Below are 14,120 nucleotides of genomic sequence, written 5' to 3' on the forward strand. Positions count from 1 at the left end.
TAATTGATACTGCAGCGAAATTAATTAGTCTGAAGCTGTAACGGAATTCATTTTGCGGGTGACTGCATAATTTATTTAACTACTAAGTTTATAACTTTTAAAACTTCATATAAGACAAATAGGAGACAAACCTGTATTTAACATTAACTTTTAAAAGAACATGAATTTCGTTAGGTAACTAAAAATCACGGTTTTTCGATTCACAAAGGGACTCTACATCATAAGAATCTTCATTAAGAGTCCCTCTGTGACTTGAAACTAGAAGAGCTTTTCTCAATTAATATACTATTTATGCTATTTACTATGCCTCACGATAGTATATTATGAAACATTCGTTAAAGAATATTAGAAAAAATGTAATAGTAAGTATCAGTGCCTATAACATTAGAATCCAAGCCTAAAGCTATAGGCGCACTATTATAAAATTGAAATAAAAAATCGTACACCAGTAGGTATTCAATGAATCGTGCAAAGACCTCCCGAACTCTCAACCAATTGCACAATAGATACGAGACGAATGGACTCGCCAACAAAACCAGTTTGTCATAGTTACCGTGAACTAAAAATTGTATCAGACCTACGAAATATCAGTACCTATCACACTAATATTATAAATGTGAAAGTTTGTTTGTCCGTCAATCACGCTGAAACTACTGAACGGATTTTGATGAAATTTGGTATACAGACAGAGTATGAGCTGACTTGGGTGGCAGGACACTTTTTATATCACAGAAACGTAAGCAAAGCCGCTGAAAGAAGCTAGTATACTTATATATCCCTTTTCAATTTCCTCTTAACACTTGAGCGGGCACTGCGCCGCTGCAATTGCACTTTAATTATCTTCTGAATCTTTCCGTATCGCTACCGGCGAGCTTTAAAACAAATTGATGAAATATTGCTCTGTACAAGAATTTATTTCACTTGAAAATTTGTTGCGAGAAAATTCCGTGAAATTATTAATACTTAGCGCAGCTGCATTAATTAAAGACGCTTCGGGTCTGGCATTCTGTTTGTAGTCAAGTTTCTGGTTGCAATGTTAAAGCTTAACTTGTTTGCCGTTTCCATTTGAAATGTGTTTATATTTTTCTGTCTTCGTGTATTTTTACCACTTTTCTAATTAAGTTACACCAGTTTAAAACAAATTGTTAAATATATTTTGTTTGTACTAAGTACTATTTCTTCTATCTCAGCTTTACAACAAAATAGTTGATCCGTGTCTCAGAGAGTAAGCTACGAAACTTTAACAAAATAGTGCCAAAATTGTTTAAGTATTTGCATCGAAAACCAACCAAGCAATAAACTAACCTTCTAAACTTAGTAAGACCAAGTCTACTCAGACATATTATATCAAAATATTTCTAATGTAGGTGTATAGAAGTTGGTAGCGAGCCAGCTTAGGTTATCCGTTATGTAGAGGTACGATACAACCACTGGGCGGCTCAAGTGCTCCAACTGAGTCCCTGATACTAATGAGTTGCGGTTCACGACCAAGTAGGTGTGATATTTGCGAATAGAGATGCTAGTTTGGGGTTTTATTTAAAGGTTTTATCACGGTAACCATTTTTGATACGCTATGCTGTTTCCTTTATAGAATCATTTCGTTTCTTACTGGAACTCTTCTGATGTATTAATACGATGGCCGCTATCTATCGTTTGGTAACATGTTTGTACAATTAAGTTCATGTAAGTATTCATATTTATATCGTGTTTTGTTCATCTCATATACTTATGTAACTATATCTATTGGGTTGCATGTTCAGATATAGCACCCGTTTATGTTCATTCGAGATACGTTAATATAAATAAATTATAAGGGCAGACATTTATCTGCAACCCAAATTCAGTTTTATCGAGCCCAAGGTGAGACTAATTCTTTTACACCGAGCTTCATAAAAAGTGACAACTTATTTAATCCCAAATTGAAGGTGGATCTCTCCGGGTAAATATAAAACAACACATTCAAAGTTTAGTCAGTCCCCTCGGATAGGACATTTGCAAAGTTAAAATGTAATATGGCGTCAAAACGTTTTTATGGGAACCTCAACACTGAAAATTGAATGCGTTCAAGTCGTGGTGGATTTATTCAAAGCATTACTCACTCGAGTACTCGGGGGTCTATTAACGTAGCCGAGAGTTCAAACTAATGATCTGGAATCGAGATGTGAAATCGATTGCACCTCCCACATCGGATTGTGTTATCGGATTGCAATTCGACAATCTCAATTTGGATCGTTCAGTTTGAATGTTATTACAAAAGTGATCTGAGATAACTTTGAGATGAAGACGGTGGATTGAGACGGGCTAACGATCTTGTTACTGAGCGCTGAGCGAGCCAGCGAGCTGCACTGCTCGGCTCAGGGTAATGAACTGAGATTGAGCCAGCTCTTGTACTTGTCTCTGCTCGAATTATTTACTACTACATCCCACAAATTGGTCTGCACTTAATCTATATACAAGCAAGAAAAGACAAACAGCTGGACTGGTTTTTCTTTTGTTTATCAACGCATTTTATTTTTTGTTCAGTAGCTTTCGCATTGTGAATAAAAAATTTAAAAAATGAAGTAATCGGATTTGTTCGTGTTCTAACCACTGGGCGACCACTATTTTTACTTAAACGGTAACATTTCTGATAAACTACAAACAAAGTTTAAATATGGTTTCCTTGGCGTTATCAACAGGCATTATTTAACATTTGTTAATATTGAACAAACACACAGGTTATAGTGTTAACTATTTTATTTATTAACAATCTCGTTCTGAAATTAGCTAGCGCGCACAGACGAACAGACAAACAGACAAACAGACAAACAGACAAACAGACAAACAGACAAACAGACAAACAGACAAACAGCAAAAAAAAAGTTTTAATTTTGGGTTCGACATCGACATAACAATAACCCCTGCTATTTTTTTTATTTTTATTTTCAATGTACAGACAGCACTTTTCTACGATTTTATTATATGTATAGATCTCATTCTAAAATTAGCTGCTTTAAATCAACTTCGGGAACATGATAAATATTCAACACAGTACTCTTTGGTGTAACGAGGAACAATTTTCCTGTAGGAGAGTAGCTACGTTGTTTCGTAGTGGATTATCTTACATTTTCATTTTATACCAGGGTTACGGTAAATGAAAAAACGTCGAGGATACTGTAACAAGTTTTAATTGACGTATAATCTTATTACCATTCCTGTGAACATTACACGGAGAGCACATTTCTACAGATACAATCGTCGCGGCCACAAACGACATAGGAAACCCACGGACCACCAAAATAAAGTGTATTTTTATAGCTCCCCAAGACACAAACAAAAGGTATTATTAAATTTTTATAGGTCTTTTACTCGATTGTTTCTTTTTATGTTCATTTCTAAATATTACATTGTCTTTGTACGTAGTACGTAGTCGAGCTATTGTTTGTAATATGGGACAACTTTGTAATTATGCAGGAACCGCATCTATACAGACTTTTGACGCAAACTTTGCTGTGGGTAGATTATCGTGATTCACATGTAAATGAGTAGGCACTGCGAGTTGTCCCGCTATTCTGTGCACAAACACCGACACTGCCTAATCCATCGTATTCACGATAAGCGTGACAGTGATGGCACGTGACGTGGCACGCGGCGTGAATAGCACGTCGACGTGATTGACGTGACACCGTCCCGGCGATTGTGAGCCAGTCCCGCACACATACATGCGACTGCATACAACCGGCATTCACCATCTGTGTATAACGTGATATATGTATATGTATGTTGGTAACCACACGTATATCTGCAACAATGGAATTGTTAATCAAAAACTTACCTGAACAAATACCGGCGAGCGCTATTCACAAATAAAAAGGCGGTAAATCTGATATAACAACATGTTATTGGATTTACCTTCCACCGGAGCTGTGAGAGCGAAACTAAAAAAGTTTTCAATGCAAGTTTAATAACACGTGTGTTGCGAGATTTTCACGGAAACGTCAAAATAAAACAACGGCAACGTAGGTACATACAGGCGCATCATACCCGGCGCTGCAAACATACATTGTTACGTAAATTTCTAGAATATACAAAGGCATTGTCGTAAACAACGACACACACAAAGCGTAAAATGAAAGCAAAGGGAAGCTCCGACATGATTTAGAGAAAGATACCTAGATAATAATATTCAAGAAGCAGATTACCATAAGTTAACGGGGAGATTGGCTCGGCCTACCGAGGATCATTATTTAAATCACAGGCTGCATGCAAATTACCCAGATATCGGATAAACATGAATTGAAAATTAAAGAGCAGTAGATATTCAATCGTATTCCGGTAATCCGTGGAACAATAAAGAAATATTTTCAGTTTTGCGAACGTTTATTTTTAAAAAAGTAACAAAGGTGTACCTACAGAATAATTGATGTCGGGTGTAGCGAGTCTCAAATTAAGTGCGACTTAATCCTTACTTACACTTTAATTTCGCATCAGTACCTTTTTTATTCTAACCGATCGCCATTGCGGTTCGCACAAAACTCAAATCACCTTTTGACCCCTCGGGTCTTTTGTGCTTCGCTCACCTACTGCCTACTGTTCCATTTTGAGTGTACCACATACCCTTGTCGGTGGGCAATAAAAGCTTTTGTCGAAAAACCTTTCGGACACAAGCTGCTCATTTAAAATCTTTCACTTTTTGCCGTAAATGGACTCCAAATAAATTAACCAGAGTTTCGTACATTGGTCTCGTTAAATAAGGACTTGGAAAGTTGTTTCAAAAGGGAATCTACATGTAAACAAACCAGCGGTATGGGTCGTTCTGCTTAAACACAAAGAAAATGATCCTGAAAACGTGGAAGATGAAGTTTTAAAGATTTCAATCAAGTCGCGTCCCGTTTTACTTTAAAAGACTTTGTAGTCTTGTTATAAAGTATAAATAGAGCTCAGTCGTATTCATGGTAGGAAAATCCCGACGAGCCCCTTCACAGACGAGACACTCCCACGGAAAATGAATGTCGCCTACGCCTCACCTTGGCGTTATTACATATTTTAAAGAAACCCTTTTATCATCAGTAATATCTGAAATTCCTTGACACTTTTGATCGATATCGGGACGTTATTTCATTGAGAATATTAAAGTACGAGTATGCCTGTAATACCTATATTTTAATACTTTATTGTTGCTTTTAATCATGATTAATTATTTCTCCTTTTCTTTCTGAGTTTACGTAATTATACCATAGTTTTCTTTGAGAATTTCCTTAGAATGAAGTTCCTCATTAATTGCAAATGAAAACACAAGTAATACGATTGAATATCAACCAAAAAATCAAAGAAGCAATCAGATGTAAAGCATCACGAAATCATCGCATTTCAAGTAGACGTCGATGTATTTCACTGAAAAACATCTCATCAATTTTAAAGTGTAACTACCAGTGTGAGTCACGTACATCTTGTAAACTATGCCCGATAGAGGGCGCAATCAATCACTTAGAGGCAACGTGTTGCGGTGCAAGTTTGTGAGCAACTCTAGTTCATCCAACGTATCTTTCCAAGTCGAGCTCGTCAACTCAATCCCAGGGGATATGAGATTTATAGAAGCAACTGGAAACCAACTGAGAACCGTATTGTACGGCAGGATATTAAATGTCACCATCTATCAATATTTATATGCTGCACTCTATCTCAAAAGAGGTCCAATATTTGATTTCATATTTGATCCCACAAAAACATTTCATGTTAAATGTTGCCAAGACGAGACCATATAGCTTCGGCACTGTCGTAGAAAAAGTAATCAGATCCCGTGTAGAGCCAAGTTTCTAACCCTATACTTTTGAACTGGCGAGTCGGCCGCACGGACTTTTTGCTATTCGTCATATGGGCTTGAGCTTAAAAATCTATTCAATCTTCTAAACTCTTTCCGTGCGGCCAACTCGCCAGTTCAAAAGTATAGGGTTAGAAACTTGGCTCTACACGGGATCTGATTACTTTTTGACAGTGCGAGCTATATGGTCTCGTCTTGGCAACATTTAACATGAAATGTTTTTGTGGGATTTCATTTCTTTTTGTAGGTTGCTTATGACAGAAAGATAAAATGAGCGACAAATTCACCTACTAAACTACTAAATTTATAAGAAAATTGCAAACGTAATCCTAATACTTTTTATCAATGAAAATTAAAACACTAGTATCTAAACCTTTACCTACTAAACTATTAACAATTAAATATTAGGCAAATGTTTTTTTTTCTCCGCGATAGCAAACTTTTAAATCACCGAAATATTCCGAAAACTTTTCATTCAACGAGACAACCGTCAACGACGTCTGCCCTCGCGCGTCTGCCCGCGTTCGGGTGCCGCGCTCGCTGACGGGCCGATTATTTTTAGCTACTGCGCGGGGACGAGGAGGCAGGCGGCGGGCGTTGGCGCATACTATACTTACGATGCTTATGTTCAAAAGTATAGGTTGATTAATAAACACTTACCGAAGTGAAGTGTAGTAATATTATTCATATCTAAGTACTTATGGATAGGATAATGTTATGATTTGATGAAAAGTTTGTGTTCTATGTACTTGTGTATAATTTTCAGATCTCAAGCAGGAAATAGGGAATTAAGTTTCCCTATTTCAGATTTTTACCTCCGCGGCCGCATTCAGACCTCTAGCGTCAAAAGTTGCGGAAGTCTCGAACAAACTTTCACCCCCTAATTTAAGGGGTTGGGGGGTAAAAGTTCCAAGTTTTAGGATTTTTTTGTTGTTTGGGTACTAATACTAGCTTACATACCAAATTTCAGTTTTCTAGGACTTCAGGAAGTACCTTAAGAATTTTGTTGATCATCAGTGAGTGAGTGAGTGAGTGAGTGAGTGACGAAATCGGGGTATTTTAGATATCAATAAAATCTAAAGTATAAGAGCTATGCAATTGAAACTTTAGAGGTTTATTAAGTCTACCACTGACATTATATCCTGAAAATTTTGTTTATCTGGTATAACCCAAACTCAAGTCATGAAGGTTCAAAAATACGACGAAGCGCTTCGAGAAAAGGTAGGTAGTGCCCTTGCGCTTGCGCTTCGCTTGTGTTTTATTTTTTCATGTATATTTACCGTGCCCCCAGATTTGATTTTGAAATCAGTACTCACATGTTATTTGGTTTAAACTGCAGCCATTCTATGCTGTTTTATATTTTATGTACTTTTACCATATTTATTTCAACTCAGTAATTCTATGTTTATTGCATCGATCACCTAAAGGGTAAGCAACGTCGCCACCCATGGACACTTTAAACACTAGAGGAAACGTTACAAGTGCGCTGCCGCTATAAAGCTTCCATATTCTATAAATAAATAAACAAAATCAAATAAAAATACCAATTTATTTCAGTCAAATTGTTTTGATGTTAACGATCATATAATTTTCATTGAGTGTCATGCAACTGGGTCATAATAACACAGGTTAAAAACAAAACAAACACGTGTCAAATAAATTAACTAAATAATAGATGTATTAATACAGGCAGCGAGCCAAATTACTCATGAAACCGCTGTAATAATGTTTGTATTGAAAGAATTGAGATTTAAAACGTCTTCATTTACATGTATTAAGGAAACTGAAAGAAATATAAATTAAAAGAATACTAGTTTTTGAGCTACACTGAAAAAAATAAAATTTGAAATTATTGCAGAATATTTTTCTCTATAAAAATGTTAAGTTGTATTTAATTTTACGACTGCCTCGTTAGTCGAGTGGTCGCAAGTGCTATCCTATCTATGCCCCATAGACTGCCGGCCTATGGGGCTTCGAGTTTGATTCACGGGTCGGGCAAAGTGTACCTGGATTTTTCGGTTATTCGAAAAATTATTATTTTTTTTAAGTTTTTTTTTGCATTTACCAGATAAGCAGACATTTCTTTTGTCTTTAATCCTATAAAAAAATTGGCATATAGGATATTAAATCCAACTTACAATGTGCTTAATATTTCAGCTGAACATACCTAATAGTGCGCGTATAATCAACTAATTGTTATTCCAAGTTTCGAGTCCCCCAATTCTACGTCAACCGTTTGCATTTCTCGAACCTTTGGGCAACCATATTTGTTTTATTCATAGCCTTTCTTGATGGACTATGAATAACGATTTCAGGCTACACTACAGATGCTGGGATGGGCTGCTAGCCAAGAGAAATTAAATTATTAGCTGGAGTAGTGTTGAGATCTTGTTGAGATATGTCAAAGGGGTTGGTATTTTGTCTTATAGTTGCAGTATAGTATATACGTGCATAAGGGATAATGGAGAGTATTGTTTTATTGTTCAGGCGTGTAATGTGTAATTGTTTATTACCTCATTGTGAAATTGTGTATATATTTTATGTAGGTAATATACAAACTAGGGAAAGTCTAAATGCCCGAATAAATGACTTTTAACTTAATGGACTATATACTCTAGTTAAGGCAGAAGGCGTCCATAGAAGTCCTCCATCGCGACCGATCTTGAACTTACCGCTTAAGCAAATATTTTAATACCACAAAAAAAATAAGATATTTAACTTTTACGAAAAGTAAATTAACGTAACGTAATCTGCATAAATTAGTAAATACCTACATAATTATATTCGTATTTTTCATTAAATTAAACTTAATTTCATAAAATGTATAAAAAAATAAAGTTGCAAGCTGCAATCACATTTCACAGCGGTCATAAAGATGCTGCTAATGAATTCAGCACTTTACATTAATAGCTGAAACGCTGAAACTTTCTGCGTTTTCAGCCATTTACACTTTTAAAGGCCTCAAACTTTAGTTTTGATTGCGTTCGCAATTGCAGTTCATATTAACCATGATGATAATATCATAATTGTCACATAATTAAGTAAGCTATTACAATTTCTCTTTTAACTAGTTAAACGGAGAACTTTGCCGTCTAGTGATGGCTGAGTAGAATACATGTCACACCAACTTTACTCTTGCCATGGGTGTCGACTAACGGACTTTACATTTTGAAAAGACCGGTTAACAGCGTTCTCTAATAAACCTAAAAGTTTTGAACTACGATCTCTAATTCACCTTCTATGCGGGGATTATGGCAAACCCTCTTATTTAAATGAGCTTGACTCATAACATAACAGTGGTCTAGTGGTATTACAGGCTGTTAATTTAAACACACTCTAGTCTTCTACACTTCCCCACATTAGGAATAAAGAAACTTTGGGCTCAATCAAATAACCTTGAACAATTGTCCAAGAATAAATGCATATAAGTATTAAATGTAACGTTAAAACTCACACACCACACCATTTTACCCAAGTATAACGGCAGACTCTTACAGCATAATCCGCCATAAGTGTCCCCACTTCACCCGCGCTGATTTCCCGGCGCATTGTAATACCCCCCCCCCTCCTTTCAAGGGGTTTTCAAAACACATCTCGTTGTTTACACCCGTGGAGAAACACACAAGTTATGGGGAACAAGATCTTTTGTCCGTTCCGTGATTTTAAGCTAAGGATACACTAGGGGATAAATGTCCCACGACATGTCAACCGAAGCTGGCAGATTTCACCTGACTATGGCGAAAACGCGCGATTAATGTTCAGAGTGACATCAGACGAAATCGTGCGACTTCACGAAACTTTGCCTGACATATATGACGTGATATATGACCAACCCGCATTGAGTAAGTGTGGTGATTAATGCTCAAACCTTCTCAGTGTGGGAAGAGGCTTTGGTCAGCAGTGGTCACTTGTAGGCTGGTGATGATGATCATGATATGGCGACAACGCGCGACTCAAGTTTGCTGTCAATGTAATTGAAGACCTGATTTTGCTAGTGCTAGACATCTCGTCCGAAGTCCGGCAACGTCGCGCTACTTCACCCAACATCGCTGGCGACACGTGTCGCGAAACATTCGTACCCCAGTGTACACTTGGCTTTATATTTATTTTTTTGCAGCAGTCTTCCTCGTATTGTTTTTTTCTTCATGTTATTTTCCTTGTAAACGCCGCGGTTAGTCTTCGAGTGGTCTTAATACGCTGTCAACGTTAAGATATACTTTATTTTTTTGAGTATGCGACGCGCCTGTTTTGTTTTCCTTAAAGGCGTAGACTGAGATCGTTTTTATACGGTGATCTATGACGAGCCTATTGTAATACTTATAACCAAGTTTTAGCTTAATAATATAGTCATAGGGATATCTCTTTGATTGTATTATTAAACGAATGCGATGCGAGTATTCCTATGTAAGGGTATATTCGAATATATCTATGTAGGTATATGCGCATACATTCCTTTACTACAATTTAGATATCTCGATAAGTTTAATACAGATGATCCGACTAGTCCAAGAACCAATTGTTTACTTTCGAACACAACAGTTTAATCAATCACTTAACTGATGACTTAGGAGCTGCGGACTAGCGGATTTGCTGGAGCCCCGGCTCGAAATTAGCAGGAGAAGTAATCGTTGGTGGAATGTCTTACGATCATTTAAGAGTCCTAACTAGCTGATCTGGAAAACTTCATACCGCCTCGGACAAATTTTTCTTACCTTTCAAACCTTCCCTGAACTTCCACAAATAATTCAAGACCAAAATTAACCAAATCTTTATATATCCAGATTATTTGTAGCTAGTAACCGTAATTGCTGTAAAAGGTTTTACAGATCCTCTTAATGTTTGTAACCTAAAGCCATCGAAATTTCCACTTGGGTGGGCTACACCACAGAATGGTTGCAGGGACCATTGAATTCGGGAACTTAAAACATAATACTAGGGGAGACGTAAATGCTAATGGCAGGAATAAACGATTTACGAATAAACAGAACATCTTCTACGATTATCTCTGAATAGTTTGTTATTAGAAAGCTAGAAATAAGAGATAATCCTAATTAATAGCTAAATTAAATGTGGTTACTCGATATTAGATACCCAAATAGGGTAGATGACTAATATTTATTTTAATGTCCGTCTTGTATATTATTTTAAAATATTAGACACACACATTTTTTTATTTTCTTAGAGAAACAAATACAATAAGATATATTGATTTGAAATATCGCGTGATGTCACTTCTAGGTACGTTTTATACGTAGAAATGATGTATTTGCTCCCACTCTTAAAGTTTTCTTAGTTTTATCTAAGTATCGTTATCTTGAATCTTATATAACAAAATAAAAAAATATTTGTTTGGTTTTTTTTTATTACCTAACTGACGGAATATCTATATATTAATACGTGATGCAAAAACTTTGGACCGCTTTTTACGAAAATTGCGCGGACGTAGGAGCATAAAATTTGGTACACTTATAGTTTATGTGTAGGAGAAGTGCAGGACGCTAATATTTTTCAAAAATAATGCTTATAAAGTACATTAAATCAATAAATAAAACATTACACACACATGCATAGTATCTGATCGTATTTGACAAAACGTCAAAATCTATAGACATTGCGATGATATTCTCACGTCTCATATGAAAAGAGTTTTATAAAAGAGTTTGTTTGAGTTTGAGTTAAATAAAAATTATCCTTGAACGTATGTTAAGTGGTATTGTAAATTAAATCGTATATGGTTGAATTTCGACCACTAGGCGACGACTAGTATGTATAGATTTTTAATTTTCATACCCCGTCATCAACCCTATTATCTTATTAAACGCGTCAATACGTCATTTTGCATAAACCCGCTCAATGCTTTTCAAACAAAACAATGGAGTAATAAAACGAATCCACAAGGAAAAGCCGATGTGCATATAAAAAGAGTAATCAAAAGCAATGATTATTCCAGCCTCACAACACTGGGAGCAACTACAATCAAATCAGATATTAAGCTAAAACAAAACACATTAAAAACTCATATTACGAGCTAGTTAGTTAATTTTTTCACAATAAAATCACAGCGTTAAAACGAAACACATTAACGGAACAAGGTTTAATAGCCTTTATGGCATCATAAAAAATATCACGCGAATATACTGCGACCCTAGGGCTGTACAAATTGAATTAGATCCTGGAACGATGCCAGGACATGGCCGGCCTTGACACTATTCTAATCTAGATTTAAAAGGACAATCGTATAACAAAACTGACTGTGACATAAAGTTGCATAGTCATAAAATCATAAAGTCAGTCGGTCATAAAGTCAATGTACAATTTAAAAGTGTTTCTAGTCTCTCAAAAGCTTAACCTGTATTTAAGTTCCTCGCCTTAAGTTGTGTTATATGAATGTAATACTACGAGACTTACGTGATATTTCAAGTCTGAAGAGTTAACAAAAATTCATGAAATGTTAATATTTAATCATAGATTTCTCTGGTTAAAAAGTGCTCTGAAAAGTTCAAAGTTCTTAAACTAACATTATGACATAAATGGATACCTTTTTGACGGTCTATACGGTTAGCCTATTAATCAAACCAGTTACTTAAACCATGTGTTTTCATTAATATGTGAACGCTGCAACGTTTTTAACATCAAAACCAAACAAATGTTGAAAATGTATACCAGTACGTTAGCGGAAAGTTTAACAATAAAAGCACATAACACTGTGTGACCGTGAGATCTTAAACGCTATCGTTTCGGACGAGAGGTCGGCGAGAAGTGCTTACGGAGGCAACAAACTTGTCGAATGGTTCCGAAGTGCTCCGAAGTATCCCGAAGTGGAATCGTAATAAATCCTCACTTACTTAATTAATGCTATAAATCCGTCCCAGCATTCCAGGTGAAGCTTGCCGTAATCCTATAGCAAAGTTATTTGCTACGCTGCCGTGTAGGACATGCATCGATATACTAATAATTACTCTGAGCAATTTTTTTTAAGAAAAACTTTGACCTAAACTTGGATTTTCTCCTGTGTCGTGGGTGCGTTTACAAACATACAAGTTCACATGTACATGACACCCAAACCCGAAACAACAATTTGTAGATCACATAAAGAGTTGCTCCGTGCGGGAATCGAACCCGCTACACGTTGCACGGTAGCCAGTTGCCCAGCCTCCGCGTCAACCGTGCAGTCATTGTTTGATGTTAATTGTTACGAGTACTTTAGGAATTGTTCAAATACTTAAACTCACTATCAAGAACAATAGGAACCGCAAATTATGTTAGCAAAATACAATACGCAAACACCAAAAGCATATACTGGAAATGGAATGGAAACACTCACAAACTGCAAACAGTTTTATCTGGAGTAGAGGACAGGAGAAAATGCTACCTACATAAATTACTATCTTAATTCTTCTTCTGCCCACCCGCATTGCAGCCGAGTCCATTCCAGTATTGTGAGCCACGTCCAGGCTATAAAGGCTTTACTTAAACGCTTTCAAAGCTAGCAAGCAATTATAAGAAACATGTTTAATGGTCTAAATTGGGGCCTCTCAGCACCCTCCCCGTCTCGAGTCTATTGCACGTCATTAATCTGACCCGGCTGCAACAACTTTTCGCCTCGAAACTTTGCTTGCTTCTCGTTTTACCGGAAGACACTTGACTTAAGTAGTTTGACTAGGGTTTAAAGTTTTGTTAGTGAAAAACGTAACTAACATCAAAAACTTGAAATTGGGCTTGAAAAACTAGAGAGCTCAGCTGTAGTCTATTTAGATAACGGTTCTATGCTCCAGTTCATCTCAAAAAGGAAGAAATATCAGGAGTATTCTTGCCACTCGCACGACGCCAGTCGGCCTACGGGCATGCTGCCCAAGTCATAAGGCATCGCTGGTAGTTTACGCAGCAGTTATTCTTACAGTTATTTATTTTCGATGTATTTACTATCTGGTAAACGCAATCGGTTCGCTGTAATGATAGACTGATCTGAATATTCGGGTAATAAAAACGGCATCTATCTAAAAAATCGCATCGAGTGAGCAGTTGAAATAATAGTTAAACTAAGTCGTAAAGTTGGCGCGGAGCGAATGTACACAGCGCGAGTGTGCGCGAGAGTTGGCGGCGCTCCAACACGGGGTGTTGGGGAACCGCCGCGTATTGACAGGCCACGTCAACAAAAACAATTAATAAAATTATCTATTGCCCAGTACTTGAAAACATGGTCTCAATAATATCCTACTGCTTAAAAATGTCTACGTTATCGTTATAAGAACACTTTCGTGAATCATAAATTGAAACAATGCATTAAAAACAAGCGAAAACAGCATTTTGCTGTCGTATA

General features: G+C 36.5%; 1 protein-coding gene across 3 annotated transcripts in view; it reads left to right on the plus strand.

Moving 5' to 3' along the window:
- Positions 1-14,120, plus strand: part of LOC118273661 (inactive dipeptidyl peptidase 10) — a 123,799-nt gene that overhangs the window by 96,705 nt on the left and 12,974 nt on the right. The gene's annotated exons all lie outside the window — the stretch shown is intronic.

This window comes from Spodoptera frugiperda, chromosome 1, assembly GCF_023101765.2.
Source record: "Spodoptera frugiperda isolate SF20-4 chromosome 1, AGI-APGP_CSIRO_Sfru_2.0, whole genome shotgun sequence".
NCBI lineage: Eukaryota > Metazoa > Arthropoda > Insecta > Lepidoptera > Noctuidae > Spodoptera > Spodoptera frugiperda.